General features: G+C 32.6%; 1 pseudogene; it reads right to left on the bottom strand.

The window, feature by feature from the left end:
• Positions 1–18,602: 18,602 nt before the first annotated feature.
• On the bottom strand, positions 18,603–21,963 carry LOC120197516 (annotated as a pseudogene).
• Between the last annotated feature and the right edge of the window lie 420 nt (positions 21,964–22,383).

Below are 22,383 nucleotides of genomic sequence, written 5' to 3' on the forward strand. Positions count from 1 at the left end.
ACTTTGGGTTGTTTTCTTCTCCAGCACAAATATTCCTGTTTTCTGTTTTGTGGTTTATTCTGATGATGTTACACCCAAAGATAAATGCTTTTCCTAAGAGAGTGAAAGTGAGGGTAATTTTATTTGAATTAAATTAAATTTATGAATTAGAAATTAATTTTAAATATTTATAATATTATTTATTTAATTTAAATATTTTTATAATTATATTATATATATATATTCATATATCTATATTCAATATACATATATTATATAGAGTTGATATACTCAATTCAAATTAAAAAATTAAGCTACTAAATATTAAAAAATTTAAATCATTTTAACTTAATTTACAAATGGTCTTGAATTCAATTTCTTTTCTTGAATTATATATAATTTTATAAAATTATGAGTCGAAAATTTCAATCATATCTAACATTATATTTATAATCCTCGAGTATTGTGCATTCTTCAGACACAAATATGCTCCTTTTATTGAAACGTGGTAAAGGAAGGGAGGATTTAGGCTTATAACTCCCATAGCCATAGGTGCTTTATTTGTTTTTGGTAAACTTCATATTTGGTCACTTATTTATTCTAGCATTTATCTTTTGGTTACTCATTTATTCTTGCATTTATGTTTTGCCACTAAATTATTTTTTAAAATCATGCATAATATTAAATTTATTTCTATTTTTCCACTCATTATTAAAATTGATCGTTGATATGATATGATAATAGTTTTAATCTTAAAAATATATGCATTTTATCAATTTCAATCAATTTAGTTCTCATCTAATTCAAAATAATTTATCAATTTGTTAATAATTTAATAAGTGGCCTACTTTTAAAATTGATGAAGTTTATTTCAATTTCATCTATGTTGATCATCCCCTCGTTCTCCATAGCTCCTACCATCGTCTTCACGTCGTTGTTTATCCTTCCTTCACCATCTAATAATTTTCTCAAACTCACATCACAACTTTGCCCATCATCTCCATTCAATAATGTCTCCATCCATTCGCCATCATTGTTGATCTTCATAAAAATATACACCTTTTGGGCGTCGTATTTTCTTCTTTTCCATCAATTTTCTCCCTCCTCCTCTATAGCATTCACAATCGCCCGATGTCCTTTAGCTCTAACGTTCATTCATTCATTGAAATTCAAGTTTCCAAAATTTATCCAGTAACTCAAGAGGGATACAATTGAGTCTGGTGATTGTAGAGCTTGAATGACAATATAAAGGGTCGATGAGTGGTGTACAGCTGATGTGGAGATACAACAATGATGATTGAGCAAACAAAAACGACAACGATCGGGATTTGGAAGAAGGATTTTAGAACTTTATGTTGGACCAAATTGATAGGATTTGTATGCAGTAGGGTTTTCTTGAATTATTTAAAATTATGATCAATTTAATAAAATATATAAGTTTTACATATTAAAATTATTATTAAATCATACAATATCATCATTTCTATTAAATTAATGATTAAATGTAACTGCATATTAATATTAATATAATAATAATTTCATCTTATCATATTTTATATTATTTTCAAATAAAATTATTAAAAATATATTAGTAAAACCCAACTAGATTCATACTTTTCTTTCAACAAAAAAAACTAGATGCATACTTTAATTACTATTTAATTTATTTAAATAATAGATATGGGTTACATTGTGAATGATAGTGGGCAATTATCATTTTGCCATTTCCCACATCGGCCTCCGTGTAAACCACTTCTCTCATATTTTCGTCATCCACTCAAACTGCTTACCAAATTCAAATATATATATATATATATATATTGAACTCAAATGAATATAATATAATATTTATTTAAGTACTCTCATCATTTGATATTAAACACTCATACAATTCTACATATGAATGTTCAATCTAAAAATTAAAAGAATAACAACTTTATAATCACTAAAATCACTTTATTCGTATTATAATTTTTTTAAAATTATTTAAACACTTAAATTGTTGAATTTCGAAAGAAATATGATTACGAATAATTGTTATAATGATGTATCCAAAGGTCACTTGTATTTTGTTTGTAAATCTTATTTATATTTTAGGATTATTTTGTTTAATTTGTAACTAGAGCTTTGATTTGTAAACCTATTTTAAATGTTTATTTAACCTATGATTTGAATCTATGATGCCTTCAATTTATGCTATAAAATTATAAATTTTTAAATAAGATTTATTTTGATGGTATAGTGTGACTCAATTTCCTATTGAATTTATGATGTTACAGCTTATGATTGTTGCCAATACATGTCACAGGGGATAAGATATCCTAACATTTTAATTATATTATTGACCTCAAATCACATACATATATGGCAACGAGTGTTGACACAAGTGGTTAGGATTCATGAATTTGAGTTTGTAAGGCCAAATTCGAATCCTACCATCATCACTCTTAGTGGACAATCTGTAAATTCTTATGTAAATCTCAATTGGGTATTAGATATGTCCTAGCCCTGAACTGGGGAGCCACCCATGACCTAAACTTTTTCTAACAAAAATATTCACACACATATAATCAATGTGAGAAATATCAAAGTAGGAAATTTATTTACCATTATATTTCATAGTATATTTTATAGTGGGATAGTTTACAATTAAGGATTGTAAACGAATGGGATGGGAGCAAATACCCCTTCTCCTATGCTCATATCCGTATAATATTTTTGTATTCATCACCTACCCATCACTCACGGTGAATAAGTTTTTAAATTCACACACGTCCACGCAGGTACATTCTCATATCCACCCCACACTCACTATTTAACTGGATACTCATAACCCATTTTATACCCGCTTGTACATGTCCATATTGTCTGGCAACAATCTCACAGATTACATAAGCAACAAAACATAAAACAAGCACGTCCATTAAGAAGCATAAGAAAATAAGGATTTAATTATAAAAATAAATGCTCAAACTATACTTTTTTCCAAATAGGTGCCTAACTTTTTTTTAAAATCATCCAGATAACGTTGCCATTTTAGGTGTCCAGGACATAACGACCATTAAAATTTTTTGTTAAGTGACACGTTTCACGCTATGGTAATTTTGAATTTTAAAAAAATTAAAAATTATTATATTTATTAAAAAATATTTTTTCTAATATTACAAAAAGCCTAAAATCCCTAACCTCCCTTGCTGGCCACGATCATCGTCGTCGACGCCGCCGCCTTTGCCATCTCCCTGGTCGACCGTCATCTCCATTGTTGTCGTGCGCATCATTGGATCACCTAGGTGTCAAGAATTTAGGGGTTTGAGTTAGCTAGAGACACGATTTTGGGTCGCGGTTTTTTTATTTCCTTCATCAGAGATGAGACATTTATGGTCAGGTTTAACTTGTCATAGGGTGGATTATGGCCAGGTTTAACTTGTCATAGGGTGGAGGTTATGGTGGATGTATGATCGACATTAAACGACGACGGTCGGCGTGAGTTTAGGAATTGAAATTGAAGGTTTCAAAGTTTTGAGTTTTTTTTAATTTTTGGGTTTTTAAAATATATAATTTTATTTTTTATTTTAAATAAACCTTTTAAAATTATCAAAATGTGGCACATGTCACTTAATGGTGGAATTTAACGGTCGTTATGACCCAGGCACCTAAAGTGATAATGTTTGTAATGTTAGGCACCTGGATGAGTAAAAAAAAGTTTGGACAACTATTTGGGAAAAGTGGTATACTTTGGGCACTTATTTATAATTAAGTCTAAAATAAACTAAGGATTAATTGAGTTTATACCCTAACATTTGGTTAAATTACAAGTCATGTCCTATAAAATCTTAAGATCTATAAAATATTATATGAAATTATAACTAAATTCATAATGATCAGAAATTTATATAGTGGGTAATTAGTGGGCGAATTAATGCGGACTCAAACAATCACCTACCCACTACCCACGACGGGTATGACTTTTTACATCCACACCAGTCCACTACCCATTAAACTTATATATATCCTCAGCCAAATTGGAACGAGTGCAGTGCGAAATCCACGAAACTATATCCGTTTGATATCCCTATTTACAATATAACTACCATGGTGAAATATTATTGTGCAATCTAAAAAATAAATTTTCAAAATTCAATGATCAAATTTGATAACTCTTTAAAATGTTTATTGATCAAAATAGAAAGAAGACTAAAGTTGAATAACCAAACACATAATTTATCATTTGACATAATTTTTTTTCATACGCACATCAATTGATTTGATGTTTGTTTTTATCAACAACAAAATACTTATAGTTTGATATAAAATAAATTGACTATCATATTTTATCAACATATGAATTGGATCAATAATTAATATTCATTTTTATTAATTATCTAAGAATTAAATTCTTTTAAAAATCCATATTCATTTTCATATTTATATAGAGGATTTAATATTTTATACAAATATCACACACGCCACTTATATTGAGGAAAATTTAAGGTTGAGATCGAACTTCTTGTTTTTTTTTCCTAGTGAATATCTTCTCATTTTCTACTATTAATCTTAGCATTTAATTTTCCACATCCAATGGTCCTAAAAGGTGTAAAACTAAAAGATTCTTACATAATATAATTGGATCAATATATATATTGATAGTGTGTTTATAACTAACATAAAAAGAACACAACTATTATAATAATAAGAACACAACTATTATAATAATAAGAACACAACTATTACAATAATAAGAGGGAGGAAGATTTTTTTTTTAATTTTGTGGAGTGAATTCAAAGTAGTATCTATTAAATGTTTTTCTTTGTTATTGACAATGTGTGTTGTTAATGCTCAGAATTATAGCAATTTTAATGTGTAGAACTTATATTTTGATATGACAAAATGTTTGTTGTACTAAATTGAATTTATTGAAAGATTGCAAAAATAATTCAAAGTCCAACTAAATTTGAAAAATATGTGTTCAATGTTTCTAAACTTTAAAATGAGTCTTTTAAGTTCAAATTATATTAAAATATCTTTCAAATACTTTACAATGTATTTCAAAGTCTTGTATTTCTCAAAATGTCAAAAACTATCTTTTTAAATAAGCTTTGACCAGTTTCGAAACTTCTACAAGAGTTTCGAAACTTCTACAAGAGTTTCGAAACTTCTACAAGAGTTTCGAAACTTTTCAAGACAATAGTCCAAAAAGTTTTAATACTTTTCAAGAGTTTCGAAACTTTCCCTAAAGTTTCTATACTTTGGCTCCAACTGTCATATTTTTCCAACGGCTCTTTCGAAGAGTTTCGAAACTTTACAGAGTTTCAAAACTTTGTGTGCAGAAAGTCTTCCAACGGCTCCAAACCTTCCCAAACGGCTAGTAACTCATTTCAACATATAAAAACAAGTTCAAGACACTTGAAGAAGGGTGAACAACACCTATCCAAGCAATCAAACACAAGAGAAGAGTTTTTCAATTTTGTTTTTTTTTTCTCTTGTAAATATTAGTGTTCTATTGAACTTAAACTTTGTAAACACTACCTTGTAAGGGTTTTCTTATCTACATCTCTTATCCTTGGAAAATGGGTTTTGGTTCTAGCTAAGCTTTTGAAAAGCTAGGGAGTTTGTAAAGGTTATCTCTTTATCCTTAAAAAAGAAATAACCAATTAGTGGATTTGTTGGAAAATCCTAAGTGAGGAACTTAGGTAGTGGATTTAGACTTGGTTGATAAGTCGAACCGCTATAAATCATTGTGTAAATTTTCCTATCTTTATACTCCTTACTCCCTAAACTTTAAATTGCAGTTGAGCTTCATCGAACCCAACATAATGCTATTTAATTTTGGTTTAAATGGCACTGTAATGCTATTGAATGGAATGATGTTTTTGCTCCCACCATTTATCCTATAAATAGTGGACAATTTCATTCATTTGAGATCATCACAAGTGAATATTTGCTTTGAAACACTCTCCTTCTTTGTTGTGTTTTCATGATGCCTTTAAGTTCTAATTCTGAGTTTTGAGAGAAGAGACTAGAGTAGTACCACTAAAGTCTACTCCACTTTTCGAGTGGTGAGCCGTGCTAACCTCGAGGAGTCATTCGTCCATTGTAGCGATTACAAACATCGGGGCGAATTCGCTTCTAAGACAGTAGATTATCACGACACTGAATTCTTACTACTGCTATATATGACAATAATTATTGTTGTCCGTGTTGGGAAGAAAAATGAATTCTATGGTCTACTGAAAAATCATCGGAAACTCAAATTATTTCTTTTACTAATATTGAGGTAATATTAAAACATACTTTCGAGTTCTGCACGTTAGACACGTTATTTTCACAACAGTTTTTAATGTAAACTGCTTTTATGCATGAGGTTCAAAACCATATGCACGTTAGCAATTAAAGCCATTAAACATTCATTTTAACGTTGGTTTTAAAAGCAAATTAAAAGACATTTGTGATAAAGTCACTGAAAAAACTTTTAATGACATTAAGTTGTATTATTAAATGGTTTTAATTTCTATTATTACCTTTGTATTAAAACGATTTGTGAAAAGGAAAAGTAATAATTAGAGTTTAAATGTAAGACGTTAAAGTTATAAATGGCTTTAAATTGCAGTGACGGGAAGTAAAATTTTATGCGCTTGTTACTTCTTATTAGATTAAGAGCATGTCTTTGACGTTAATTTTTTTGTTCGTTGCATAGATATTTGGAAAACACGAATACATTAAATGCTAATGTTTAAGTATAGGATTGGAGAAGGTTTTATGATTAATGCTATCTGTGCATTTAACATATAAGCTCTTATATATATATATATTTTGATGTTTAAGATTAATAAACGGTGTTCTAATAATTTCTTTTGAGAAATTTGTCAAGACAACATGATAGTTGCAATTTCGGAAAAGTACAAAATTAAAGGCGTTGGATGGAAATTTCTCCAAATCAAGTAGTTGTAAAATTCTGATTTGGTTTTCACAATCTATTGCGGATAAAGGGATATGGTCTCAAAGGATAAGAATTATAATTGCTATCAATAAGTTACTTTGAAGAAACTTTATTTTTAGTAAATCATTTTTTAGACTAATCCTGTTGAATCTTCTTCATATGGATTTGGAATTAGTAGATTCAAGAGATGTAATACCCCGAATATCGGTCTAGTAGTTTCGCGTTGACCCAAAATTTTATTTAATGGATTTTATAGCATAGAGGTTTATTAGTTTGAAGTTGAGTTTAATCGGGAAGAAATTAACCTTGTAGAAGATTAAAAAAAAGGACTTTTATGTTTAGAAAAAATGCACAACGACCTAGAGTGTGATTTACCTATTTGGAAAAAGTATGACTGATTTGTGGGTATTCTTTCCTATATTTGGACGTGGGGTTTTGGGAGAGCAAACAAGCTTTCTTTCCTTCTACTTCTTCTACTCTTCTTTTTCTCTTTCTCTTCATTAAATGATGAACAAGATAAAAGCTTCAACATTTCTCCATCTCTTGCCTTAATCTTAAAATTAAAGAGTGGTGCAAGAACCCCCAAAGAGCTAGGTCAAGTAAAGGTTGGTTCTTGGGTAAGCTACAGACATTTTTGGGTTGCTAGGAGCTGAGATGACATACTATAATTGTTCCTTGTTACATGTATGTCATCTACATGAGTTTGATTGCTTATAAGGGGTGGAAGAGCATGTGGGGCTTGGGTTCTTGATTTGTTATTATGGACGTTTTGGATGTTAGATTGGTGTAAAAATGATGTATGATTACCCCTAATGACTTTTATAAGCTTTTATAATCAGCTTAAACTTTAAAACAAGTGTATGTGATGAGTTTACGGTGTTTCCCAAGCAAAATGTGTTTCTGGAAAACAATATCGATACTAGATGAACTGGTTTCGATATTGTTCATATTTTGGGTAAAAAAATTGGTTTTCTAGGTGTCAATATCAATACTGGATGAAATGGTATCGATATTGGTCCTATAGTATTAATAATAAAAACTTTGTATCGATATCGGATGCTTGGTATCGATACTAGTAGGTTGGTATCCATTTCGAATGAATTGGTATCCATACCGAAGATTGGGTATCCATACCGAAGGCTTGGTATTAATACCCAAAGTGATTGAGTAGCTTCAATATTCCAAATAGACATGAAAGTGAAGAGTTTAATATCTATTGAGATTAGGCATTTAGCTCGAGTGTGAAAGATTACTAAAATACCATTGGGGCTAAAATTACCAGATTATCCTTATGGGTATAAGTCAATGAAATAACCCATATAAGTAAGAGTTTGAGTTATATACGAGAAATAGTTTGATTTACATTCGAGTTTAATAAGGATATGAGACATTTAGCTCAATAACTAGAGTGTCCTCATGAAGACTCGGTAAGAGTAATATAAATGACTAATAGCAAGCTTTTTGGCTGGTTAGTATCGTACTCTATTAATAGAGTATCGATAATGTTTGTCGGGTATATATACCAAAGGGTGAAATATTGATACCATCATTGAGTTATAAATTTCAGTAGCCAGAATTGGTATCGGTACTCGGGGAGTATCAACCCAAGTATCGATACCGATTAAAAAAGAAGTATATATACTCTACATAGGGGTATCGATACTGTAAGGCTTTCTTAAATTTCAAAAGTCATATTTGGTACCAATACCAATTGTGGGTATCACTACTAAGAGGTTAGCACCGATACTGAAGGGGTTCAGTATATGTATCATCATAGTAATTTGGAAAGAGGCTTAATCTTGAGTTAAGGACTCAGGAAAGAGTCTAAGATAACCAAAACCTCTTAATTAAGCTTATAAGTGAAAAAATTGAATAATTCATGTGATAATAATTTAAAACCCTATGAAGTAAGATTTTATAAGACTTATACATTTATTTAATACTTAGGAAAAAATGAGGACACCTGAGTTACTTGTATATTACGATAACGTGCAAGTCATCCATCCAATTCAAGGTTGAATCGAGGAAAGATGTGATGAGAGCGACTAGAGAGTCATTACCGATTAACCAACCTTGAGTTGGGTGTTAGGCTAGTAATAATGATATAACAAGTGCATAGAGATGAGTATTAACTACCTTAAGGGCATAGAACACTAAAAGATTAATAGGCCCTCGCATAACATTCTAGATGAGAGAATGAGTGAGATATTAACGGGTAAGGGGATTACCTCACTCGATTGTGATAAACTATGTTAGTGAGTAGGAGAGCTACCTTGATTGCCCTTATGTGACATTGATTAAGGTGTTTGGCCTATGGGCATCCTTGTATGTTTGTGTGTATACTATGATTATCTTGTTTGCTAGAAATATCTGGATATATCCAAGTCAGTGCTTATGCAATTAAAAGCACTAGTTGGACATAGGCTCCGAATGCTATGTAACTTTAGAGGCGTCCTAAGTACTTTGAGGAGTAGACTACCAGGACATAGGCTTCAATGCTATGTGGCCCCAGAGGCATCTTAGGTACTGGTAATGAGGACCTTTCTAGATGAAGAAGATTCTGATGTTGTGCGACCTAGGTCTTATCTAGGGTACTTTAGGTAGGATGAGGGGTGTGAGTCCCGAGATGTTAAGTGACCCTCTAACTACACCATGATTCCTACCCTTGTTTGTGTGTAAGATGATTATGTGTTGTATATGATGATGCATAGTTACACAACATTATGGTTAGAAACACAATATGCATATACTCATGGCGATGCCCTTAACGGTGGACTAAAGGAAGTATGAGTCTTATACCATTATGATAGTAGACATACTTTGGATAGATGACTAAGTACCATTGATGACATTGTTAGTATTGCTTTCTTGATTATACTAGTCAATATGCTTATGTTATGAATGCATGTAGTATAATAGAGGTATTGTGTGGCGCGGGGCTTACGAGCTCAACGTTCGGAATGTGTTTCCGTTCACATGTTACATAAAGTGTGATGAAACAACAATACCATCGAATGAGTCTCAACGGAGTATCAGAGTACAATGATGATGACTTAGTGCGTATGTACAAGTCATAATTTGAAATGAGTCGACTTGTAATATTTTAATTATTTATTTTTTTATCGAGTTTTAAATTGGGGCCCTGCTTTTATAAATTGTTATGGTTTTGTACCTTGTGTAAATATTTCAAAAGTGAGTATGGCTTTAATAGATAAAAAAAGGTTAGTCACTTTGGTGATTTTGTGTGACACTCGAATCCGTTAGATTTGGATGTTACAAGAGATGTGCAAACAAATGAATTGGATGACCTAGGGATGGTTATGCAATGAGTGAAGATCACATGCATGGTATGAGCAAGTCTATTTGGGAATTATGATTCTACATGCGATGTTAGACTATTTAGACTTTCTATTTATCAATTCATGCTTAGAATGATACATTAATTAGTTTAATTGAGTCTATAACTTAGTCTGTAAAACTTAGTAGATATATTATATACTGAAATAAATATATGGCAAAAGGACTAAAACTAAGGCTAAGGCAGTAGTGAGCCCAAAATGTGTATATGCTAAACAAGATACTATTATAAGTAAATTATCAAGCATAATTCTTTAAGAGACACTAAGAAAAATAAAATACCTAAATGATTTATTGGAATGTAGTGTGATGAGTATAAAAGTGCATGTCTAGGAATTGTTCTATGAAGACCTGGTACTTAAGTGTGCCTAGTGCACAACCCCTCTTTCATAAACACCTAGCTAGTGCATTGTTCATCACTATGCTCACTGTTCCAATTTATAAAATACTACAAGATAAGTTCTCTTTAACCTTAGTGTAGAAGTTAAAAGAGTATAGATTAATTTGGTTGAGTTGAAGACCAAATTTAATCATAGTAGATAAATATGTGATGGTCTCTTTAGGACTAACATGTTGAATAATATGAATGAGAATATGATAAACATTACTGCTACTAAAAGTTTGATTGTAGCTAGTAATTTTTTTTTGAGTTTTTTCGTAATTAGAGGAAAGAAAAAATGTGGTTTATCTTAGAAGTTGTGTTGAAATCTCTTGTTTTAAACTTGAGATAAATTTTTATATTGTTAGAAAAAGTTTAAAAACACCTAATAAATGTTTTCATAATATTCATAAGTTCCTAAATACTTCTTATGAAGAATTAGAAAAACTAAAATTCCTTTTGAATGTGAAACAATCATAAATGATTATTGATGAGATTTAAAGAATTTCATGATTGTTTGAGATTATGCATATTAATCTTAATGATTAACAACTTATTAAAATTTTGAGAATATAATCATGTGTAAACAAGATTTGAGTTTGTTAAAGTATAGTTTTATGGTTAAAACTGATAACAAACTTTACTTTAGTATGATTTAGTGCATGTGTAAGAGAATTTGTTTACACATTATTCAAGACACTTATGAATTTATTTCTATCCTAAAATGTTATAAATGTGGGGGTGTCTTAAAATGATGATTAAAGTTAGAGAGAAACATAGTTGATCCACTTATCAAATGTTAAAGTTGGAAGTTGGTTCTTGATTCGTCGATGGAGATGTATTTAAAGCCCATTGGTGATGAATTCATGGTGGATACCCAACTTAGTTATCTAAGTTCAACGTGGTCAAACGATGCCATGGAAAGACTCATAGTGTACATTTCTGCCTACTCATTCTTATGATGAATAATGTACATGCACAAAATGAGCTTAATCGCTCTTAATAAATTCATAGTCCATGCTTTGGGTGGTCTTAGTGAGAAATACTTGATGAATTTATCGATTTTGGTGAATATATATTATTAATAAGTTTATAACCCAATGTTGAGTGAGTAGTCCTAATTGCTGAGGACTAGATGAACTCATCACTAGAGAGGATAAGTTTTATTAAAATTCTTAATGAATTCAAACCCCAAGAGTTTGGATGATCCTAGTGAGAATGACATATTAAATTCACTGATTAATGAGATTGAATATTTATTCTTAATGATTTATTATCTAGAGTTTCGTGGTTCATTTAAAAATGAACTTGAAAAAATTCACCATTCCTATTGTAAGGATAAGATATTTAAAAAACTCTTAATTATTTCATAGCCTAGTTTGGGTGGTTTATATTGAGATAAACCTGATAAAATAACCTACGTGAGTGAGAAAGATAGCCACCTTCTATGAAAAACGTTTGCCTGTTTTTCTAGTACATATACTAGAATCGTGAGAAAAGAGGGTTATTTATACATTAGTATATATACTTTGTAGACACGTTGAGAACTTCAGTGGATGAATGAGTTAGTTGTGTGTTATGAGTTCACCCTAATCTTAGAAAGTTCAAGATTTGTTCACTTAAAGAGAAGAATTATTCATCATCACTATGTACTAGTTCAAGATACGTTCACTAGTGCTTAAGCAATTAATATCGTTATTGCTATTCTTGTGTTTTAACTTCAATGTTCCCATTTTACGAAAGAATTATTTTACAATAGTGGAAGAATGTTGTCAATGCTCAGAATTAAAGCATTTTTAATGCTATTTAATTTTAGTTTAAATGGCTCTTTAGTGCTATTGAATCGAATAGTGTTTTTGGCCTCCTTATTTAGCCTATAAATAGTGGACAATTTCATTCATTTAAGATCATCCCAAGCAAATATTTGGTTTGAAATACTCTCCTTCTTTGTAATTTTTCATGATGTTCTTAAGTTCTATTTGTAACATCCTAAACTCGAATAGGCCTAAAATGCCATATTAGGCTACTAAGGTAACCCCTGAATTTCAAAATATGTTCATTTTCTTTTAAAACATACTCAATGTTATCATACAACATACAAAATAGTTATTAAAACACTTTATAAATCAGAGCTCCATGACACATAATTTAAAACCAAAATAATACATCTCAATGTTTGATAAAATAAATGCATAAGTAAGATTCTCTAAGTATACATGCCCACTAAAGCTACAATACAGTACTCTAAAGGAGATACTAGAAGTTTTACTGCGACAATGCTCCACGAACTGCCCAAGCTACTGACCTGCCAACGAAAAAATTCTTAAGGCTCAGCTTACAAAGTCCAATAGTATAATCGCTAATCTAGAGTATCATTAAGAGTTTCATATACATAAGCATGCTAAAGCTATGGTACTAACCAGTAGGCACATACATGATCTTGATCAAGTGCTACCTACTTAAGGCTTAACTGATTTGTCACTAAAATAGGGGTCTCATGCTTCCCTTAGTCCTTGGAAAAAGGCCTCGCCATGAGTATGCCCTTTCAAGGGTCCCTACCCTTAATGATTGACTGCAATTGCTTACATTATCTAAATGCAACTCTGACTTGACTCGACATTATTCAAATGCAACTATGACTCTGTTGTGCATTATATATATGCAATACCGAATAGTATATGGTCTCACAAAGCCATTAGACACTAGACAACTGCGGATATCACATTCGGCTAACCCACCCCTCGCGAGTGTTAGGCCTCGCACCCAAATTAGCCGTAAAAGTGTCTCACACACTTGATGTGGTGTATCCGGGTAAGGACATCACACCTACCAATCCACCCCTCATGAGTGTTAAGGCCTCAACCATAGTTAGCCGAAGAAGTGTCTCGCGTACTTGCTTCAGGTGTTCTCGGATATCCTATACCACTAGACGATCATCATAGCCTGAACTGTACTGAAGCGACTATATGGGTGCGTTTGGTTCACGGAATGTAAAATTACCAATGGGAATAAAAGATTACTAGGGAATAGGATTACTGGAATGCTGTATTTTGTGTTTGGTTGGTTTAGCAGGAATATAAGATTACCGTGTTTGGTTAAAGGAATAAAAGATTATCGGAATGTATATTTGACCAAATTGTCCTTATTACATATTTGCTTTTTTAACAAGTTGGAAAATATTTATATATTTTCTTTAAAAAATTTAAATTCATAAAATTTGTATACTTTTTTTACAAAATTGAAAATATAAAAAGGTTTAATGAAAGTGTAAAATTTTATTTTAACCCCTGAACTTTATATAAAATTTTAATTACAGACCTTTTTTGTAAATCTAAAATAGTTAAAGGATAAATTTTTAATTTAACCTTTGTAGAATTTTTATTATTCAATGACAGAAGAAGGATATTTTTGAAAAAAAAATTAAGGGCATTTTAGTCCAAAACGTCGGTAATCCAACAATACCTAAGGAAATGGGATAATGACATTCTCGGTAATATACCCCAAAAAATCCACTATTGGTAATAAAACATTACTGGGAATGAGATTCCCGGCCAACCAAACGTAGGAATGTGGATTCCATTTCCATGGGAATCCCACATTCCCTGAACTAAACAGTCCCTATATACATACCTAAGGCCCAAAGGCCATACGACACTGATATCGATAATCGACTTCTCATGAGTATTCAAGCCTTGCACCCTTACTAGCTTCTAAAGTGCCTCGCACACTGACAATGCCCCACTAGGGCAACTAAGGTAACCTGGGTATGCCGTTGTATAGTTGGACTCACTAAAATGAGGTCATCCTCTCACTAGATGTTATCTCACTCGTTCTCTATCTAAAATGTTATGAGAAGTCTTATTGGTCTGTTATTGTTGTTATTTAATACGCTGCTCTATCTGGTCGCTCGCTATTTAAGGATATTTTAATCATTTTTTGCCTCTAGCGAAGTCTTTACATGTTCTCGAGGTTTTACGATGATTTTCGTGGTTGTTGATCACTGATGTACTATTCATAACCCCGATACATGACTTGGGTTCAACTCTGAGTAGTAGCACTCTAGTTACTCATGCTACATTTCCCTTTAATTCACCCTTGAATTAGAGGAATGATTGTTCATCCACCATTCACTGACATTCCTGCAGTTCACAACTCCGTTGGCTCGTAATCTGACAAAATCGTCATACTATTTACCGGTACATCCTTAGAATGATCCATCATTCTTAGATAATTGCTATGTGTTCTACTAAAGAAACTTGAATGCGTTACGCCAACTATGGTTATTTCAGTTGTAACCCAATCCTACGAGTGTCTTTGGGCCCTTTTGGCTATTTATGTCCTCACGAGCTAAGGTCTACGTTTACGGATCATCCATCACTCTTACGAGCCTTAAAGAGGTCAAATTTAACCTTCCAAGATGAGCAGTATCGATACTCTACTTGCAATATTGATACCCTAGGGTCAAGTATCGATATCCCTATGAGAATCGGTACCACTAATACATTTTGTTATTGAAAAGAGGTCTCAATATCGATATAGACAACCTGAGTATCAATATTGTACGGTCAATATTGATACTTTCCTGATAGTATCGATACTCCCAGCCTGAAATCCCTAATTTGTTTGCCCCAATTCATCTCAGTATCGATACTCAAACCCTAAAATGGTTATTTATACTCCGAAAATCACCTAAAAATCATTCTACATGCCATAGTTTGGTTCCTAATCATGTGCTAAAGCTTTAGGAATAATTAGAGTCTTAAAGTAGCATAAAAACACCTTTTTAACCTCTAAAACGTGTTTTGATCATGATATCAAATATAAACCCTAAAATGCTTAATTACTACAATCTTAGCAATTTCTTTAAATTTATGAAAACTTAACATTAAAGGATTATAAATACACTACCTTGGTGTTAGGAATCCGAAATGAAGCCCCTTGCTTAGCTAAACTCATTTCCTTGATGGTTTTGGTTGAAAACTCCAATTTTTCTCTTTAACTATAAAAACCCAAGGCTTGATTCATTAAGAAGACGTTGCTAGAGGGATTATGCACGAAAATGAAGCATGAAAAGGGCTCAAAACCTTACCTTTAGCTTGACCTTTGAAGAAGAAGATAATAAGGAAAATGGAAGAAATGGGGATGAGAAGAAAATGAAAGAATATATATAAAGGTTTCATTTTTGAAAATTGAATAATTACACTTTTGGTCCTTTTTTTAATTTTCCAAATTTTAAAAACTCTTTTTTTGGCTAATTGGGCTCTGAATTGACCCAATTAAACTCAACTCAGCCCAACAACTTAATTTATCAATTCATGGGGTCCACTTACCTGTCGGGTAAACCCAAAACTACTAACCCAAAATTTGGGATGTTACTCTAATTCTGAGTTTCGAGAGAAGAGTAGTACCACTAAAGTCCTCTCCACTTTTCGAGTGTGCGAAATTTGGAGTCGTGTTAACTTCAAGAGGCATTCGTCCATTGTAGCGATTATACACATCGGGACGAATTCACTTCCATCTTTTGCATATTTTATTTAATATTTTCCAGCTAGTGCTAACACCTCGTTTTGCAGCAGTTATATTTTCCAACAATGCACACGCATCCTAAAGACTCAGTTACTCAAACATGAGATCTCTAATAAAATCAACACTCTTTTATCATTAAAATCATTTAATGGATTCATAAACATGATAAGTCTACGATAACAGGTAAATCTATTAAATTTATAAAAAGAATGTATGATGTAAATCATAGAAGGCAATCAAACCCCACCGATAATAAGCTATCACATCTAATAATTGGAGGACCAAGTTACTGTTTGTGCAAGCATTTGTTTCTTACACTCCTCCAATGTGCCCCTCATGGCCATATGATTTGTCAAAAGTCTTTGAAAGGATCAAATTCCATCCAGACCCCACAGGCATTATGTATCACACATACACCCAAAATTTCACCAATACATGAAGCTCTGATTGAGTGACAATTGATTCTTCCTAGTGATGAGAAGAGGATTAGAGTTGCAGCAAAGGAACAGCAAAACCATCTTCATATGCCCAATTTCTGGCAGCTTCATTGGAAATATTTGGTAAGAGAGACTATAGTTCCTGTCATTAAAAAAATGTTTAGTAAGGTCAGGGTCACTGTAGCAAGGACAATTCATGTATACAAAGATAATAGGATGCATCAAGTTGAGGATATAACCATATATCACACATTGGGAAGAGAAATATCTTTGCATGCATGAGTTTATAAGGGGATATCCTTTTCTTATTAAATGTACTTGTGTGATGCTGGAGTTTATAAGCATATATCATGCATTTTGCAAAGCAAATGAACCAGCATGGTGCCTGAAGCCAAATCCCTATTGTATCCCCTTACCATCATTTCTTTGCTAACCTGAATCCCCTTACAGCTTGTATGACAGCCGATCACAATTGTGACCAGACTGAATCATCTTTCTATAAAGGTTTCCTGAATCTCCACAAGTATCTAAACAAATAATTGTAGGTCTTAGTAGTTGGGATGCAACCCCTCCTAATCTTCATCTTAAAAACCACGTAAATTTATATTAGTGGATGCTAATTTGAAGTTAAGTGAAATTATATTATCAGTTGAAAATACAAAGAGAATATACAACCTATATAATAAATTGAAAATTTTAAGTATTTTAGTGCCCCTACTCAATCCAAAGTCTTTCTTCATGCATGCTTGAGCTTTCTTGACCGAAACCATCCATTTAATAATAATAAAAATTCATCAAGCAATCTCGGTGGTTAAAAAAAGTATTATTCTCTATTGAAATCCCAAATTCAAATAGTTGTGATTATCTCATTGTTTTCTTTCGATGAACATCTCATTTTCTACTGTCAATCACAATCGTCTATTTTTACTCATCTCATCGAACTGCAAACTTGAACTAAACTGTTGGATAGCAGGCTGTTATAGATGCATGATTGAAAACCCAAAAAAGATGTTACAGTGAATGTTGGGATAGCAAGTAAGGTGTTGACATGAAGGCAGCACAAGTGTATGGTCTGAAGTGAGATAATACAATTTCTAATCATATGATAATATGGAAAGCTAGCTAATAAATCATGAGGTTTGAACAATAATGGCATACACATCCAACAATTAAATTTAAATTAAATTACTTACAAAGTCTTCGAACGAATCAATTCGGTTAAGTTTCACTAATTCGATCAAGAGATCCTTAAATCTCTGGGGTGCAATTCCATCTCTCATTAATTTTCATTAATTTCAAGTAATATATCCAAGTCAACATGTGAACTCTCTATATTCTTCAAGGGTAACATCTCTAAAATAGATTGCACGTTTCATGTAACCTAACCTTACCTTATCTTCCTACATGATGCTAACTCACTAACCAGTAGCCACTCATTCAACCTATATGATAATCATGTTTTAAAAGTTGCATTTATCATGTTTATGCCTTCATATTTACACTTCTCATAATGTGCACATACTATGTTATTATGTTTAAATTATTCTTTTTTTATATAATTTTTCACACAATACTTTTTATTATATAAATCTGTACTCCATTTCATCCACGGACTAAATCAAGCATAAATATTAGCATTTTTCAGTATCCCACTCATCCCAGAGGCCATTAATATTCAGTTTTAACTACCAACTTTTCAAATGGCATGCAGAGCACAATCCAAACTTACAAGAAAATACTGTTAATATAAAATGACAGCATTGTGCATATGTTAATGGAGGGGGGGAAATAACCCAAAGATCGGTCTCTCAATGATAAAGGAAATTTTGTTCTCTCTAGATGACTCAGGTTTGAGTAGTTTTGTCTACAAATGTGCATGAGTTTATTCATATTTGAAAACGGACATTAATATTTCCTTGTATTAGAATCTTCAAAAAAATAGAGAAAAAAAGGGTTAATAAAACTAGTTGATACATAAACTTTGTATATAATTCACTGCATGGACCTCCCCATGACCTTTCCAAGGAAGCAAATAACATCCCATACAGTAAGCATCGGCGAATACGTAAAAAGCAAGTTACAAGAAACAGCTGCTAATGGAACATACAAACAAGGAAAAATACTCCCACAACCCCAAACGGAAGCCATTTACATACAATTCCCATTTTTTATAAAAGGCAGGGAGAAAAGAAAAACAAAAGGCCCGGAGAAACGACATTTCAGGAGGGCAGTTAATAAGCGATTGGTTTTGCCAAAGGAGTTACCAGTACGGCAGTATTTCCGGTTATTGGTTGGTGACTGGCTGCACTTTCTAGTCGCTCCCATGCTTCCTTCCGTTTCTTGGCTAATATGCTTAGCTTTCCCTCTTGCTCCTTAAAGTGAGCAAGGCAAGACATGAATAGTTGCTCATCCATCACCATGAAAATCTTTCTGACATTTAATATTAAGCTGAGCACTGCATGGTTCCAATGGTTCTGGGTATTCTTTTCCAGGGCTGGAAGTAAGATGGGAAAAATCACATGCCGGTTATGTAAAATTAAGTTTACAATTTGATCATTATTCCAAAAGAAAAGTGCCCTTTCACCCACCTGAAACAAGCATGTTAATTAGAATAAAACTAATAATCAAAATTTCCACAACTCAAAGCAACTAGACAAATCAAGTGAAATTACTTAACAATGATTATAAAAGCCATATAAGTGAAGGAAGCCAAGACAAGTTTTTTTTTAAAGAAAAGGCACATTGATTACCACAATAAAACAACGGTTGAATACCAGAGCTGGAAGGAGCTCATGGCATGTAGTCAATTACTCAATTATTGCAAATGTGGGAATTTTACTCTTAGCCAAGAATTCAGAGATATCAACCAGCTCCGTAACTTAAAGAAAGGCAAGTTAGCATATCAGTTTTTTGAAGCCAATGGAGTAAGCATTATATAAATAAGAAAGATACGGTAGCCTTAAAGTCTTGGAGAAACGTACAAAAGAAATTGCAGTCAGTGACCGAAAGTGAATAATTTTTGTTGGTTGGTTGCATCAGGTAGAGAAAGCTATTGCCATTAAAAAAAAGAGAGAGAGAGAAATAGCTCATATCATGTTAGAAACAATGTCTACTAGCTGTTATTTATGGGCTTTATCTTTGTAATGGTTTGCTAGTTCGGTTATAGGTTTCACTAGCTGAGGCTGTTCGGTTTAGCCTAAATTAGTGATGCTGTGTATGGTTGTGTACGGCTGTTTTTGGTGTTCTGTTTTGTTTTGGGATGTTCTAAAGGATGTATCTTATGTAATTTTTGTTGTTGAATGAAACCCTAAGGCACCCTTTTCCTCCTTCCTCTGATTAAGTAGCTCTTTTACAAGCTACATTAATCAAGAAGGGGGTTTTTAACGAGGCCTTCAATTCTTATAAAAAAAAAAGACTGATCCCGGAATTAACAACATCAAAATCATAAAATTCCTAAACTTTGTTATATAAGCTCATTCTCATTATCATTAAAGCAAAAAACAGGGATACCAACCCCGAGATCTAGAGATTATGTAAGTTACCAAGTCAGGGCCTACCCTAGAGTTTAGTCAGAGTTATACTCATCTCGGATCAAACATGAAATAAAAATGTCACAAGGCTAAGAATTGAAAAAATTGATATGTGCCAAAGCATGACAAAATGCAACTAGAATTCACATGAATTAAATATCACAGCCCACAAGGAACATTTCACAAGATTCAAAGAAAATCCTAGTCATTATTTTTCTTAACAAATTAATAGATACATCTTTTAATGTGATAAAGGAGAAAATTTAACATTGAAAAACAGTGAAATGGAAGGTGTAGGGAATCATAAAAACTAGTCAAAAAAGGTCAATGAATCACCTGGAAATGGAAACTGTTAATGCAATAGCCTATCCGCCAGAAAAACTGGAGCATAACCTTTTGGAACTCCACCATGTTTCCAAAATCTCTTCCAACTCACCAAGAAACATCAACTCCTTCTGGCTGTTCGTTATGGGCCAGTACTTCAACAACCGCATTATCGCGGTACTGCACAACTTTGGTTCTTTCTCAATGAACTAACACAATAAGACAACTGTTGGAAGTAAACCCCCAATGATATTGGCTTGTGGAGAGGAATCAAAACCCTACACAATAAGATTTTATGTTCCTCCTTCAAAGGCAAAGCAAATCCACTGATTATACTGCCGAAAATCTCCAACAACTCAGCAATCCCATTATGTCTCTCATTCTCAAAAACAAACCGATAAAATATATTGCTTATAGCCTTCCAAATAAAGGGCCTATGAACCATGAACTTCCCATAAACTCTATGCAGTATAGTCTTCAAACAGTCCCTTTCCCTTGGATCCTCTGAATCAAACAAGTCAAGCAATCTCAAAATAAAGGAATGATCTAAATACTTTTTAGCTACTTTGGCATCAAGACCCGAAGAAGTGATAAACTTGAGTAGCAAATCATACACAATTTGCAAATGTGGCCAAGCCGGATCAAACATCGGCTCATCATCATCATTTTCGCCACCATTACTTGAAGTAGATCGATAATTAGGTGGGAAAACTCTAAACAAATTCACAGCACACATCCTACACATGGCTAAAATTGCAGGTTCGCTAAATCTGACGGACCCAGATACAAAATCCAGAAGCTCAAGCAAAGTTTGTCTTTTAAGATCTTTCTCAATCAAAATTTTAGTCGGGTCAGTGAAATCGAAAGTCGCACAACAAAGGCTAACTTTACTCACAAAAAGATTGTTCTTTCCGCAGCGGGCACATCTTTGAATGACAACAATAGCTCGATTCCCGCCACGACACTTGCCGGAAAAACAGCTGACGATGTCCGTTTTGGAGCAGAGGCAAGGCCATAATTCGAACTCAAACTGTTTGATCGGTGAGTTAGTGGGGTGGACCCCTCTGTCGTGCATGAGTTCGAACGTGCAAGCTCAGGCGAATCCGATTTCCACGGTTTTCGTAGGAGTTTACTAAGGAATTGCCTTAGCATTGCGGATTTTTAGAGGAACAAAAATTAAAACAAAAAGGAAATTTTAAAATGACGAGTCAAAGGAGTCCTAAAACGAAAACAGCCACATTGTCAAGAGACCAATTTAGTAAATTAATAACACGATATCGAAAAGGGGGGGGGGAACGCTAACCCTATATTTTGTTGACAGATCTGGGGGGAAAAGAAAAGCGTTTAGATCAACACAAAGCAGAGATACGGATTCCACAAGAGTGCTAAAAATGAGAACATTTTTCTCTCACATACATTTTCCCCCAAAATAGAAACAGAGAAGAAATTTCACAACTATCAATTCCAAACAATTTTTTTTTAAAAATGAGAAACTGGGAAAAAAAAGACGAGTAATATTAGATGATGGATAGGAATCTCATTATTCTGAAAGAAAAGAGAGAAATGATTGCAAAGTACGTTAAGAAACTTTTCCGAAAATTTCGGGAAAGAGAGAATGGGGGAAACCCAGTGTGAGAGAGAAAGAGGAAAGAAAATGAGAAAATGATTTGATCTGAATTTTCTTTTATGTTGCAAATCTATTATATATATACATTTACGAAAATTCTAATTTTATACTTTTATTCGGGGCATATTTACCAAAAAAAATTACAGATATTTTTTCAGAAAATTTTATCGATCTAATACGTTTGACATCCGTGCTTTTCTGCAATTATACACGAGTCAGAAAGGCACAGATTACCATCCAGACCTTTCATTTAATTTCAACCGTTCACACTCCCCCAATTAATGATA

The sequence above is a fragment of the Hibiscus syriacus genome, unplaced genomic scaffold, assembly GCF_006381635.1.
Source record: "Hibiscus syriacus cultivar Baekdansim isolate YM2019G1 unplaced genomic scaffold, ASM638163v2 tig00117048_pilon, whole genome shotgun sequence".
In the NCBI taxonomy this organism is placed as follows: Eukaryota; Viridiplantae; Streptophyta; class Magnoliopsida; order Malvales; family Malvaceae; genus Hibiscus; species Hibiscus syriacus.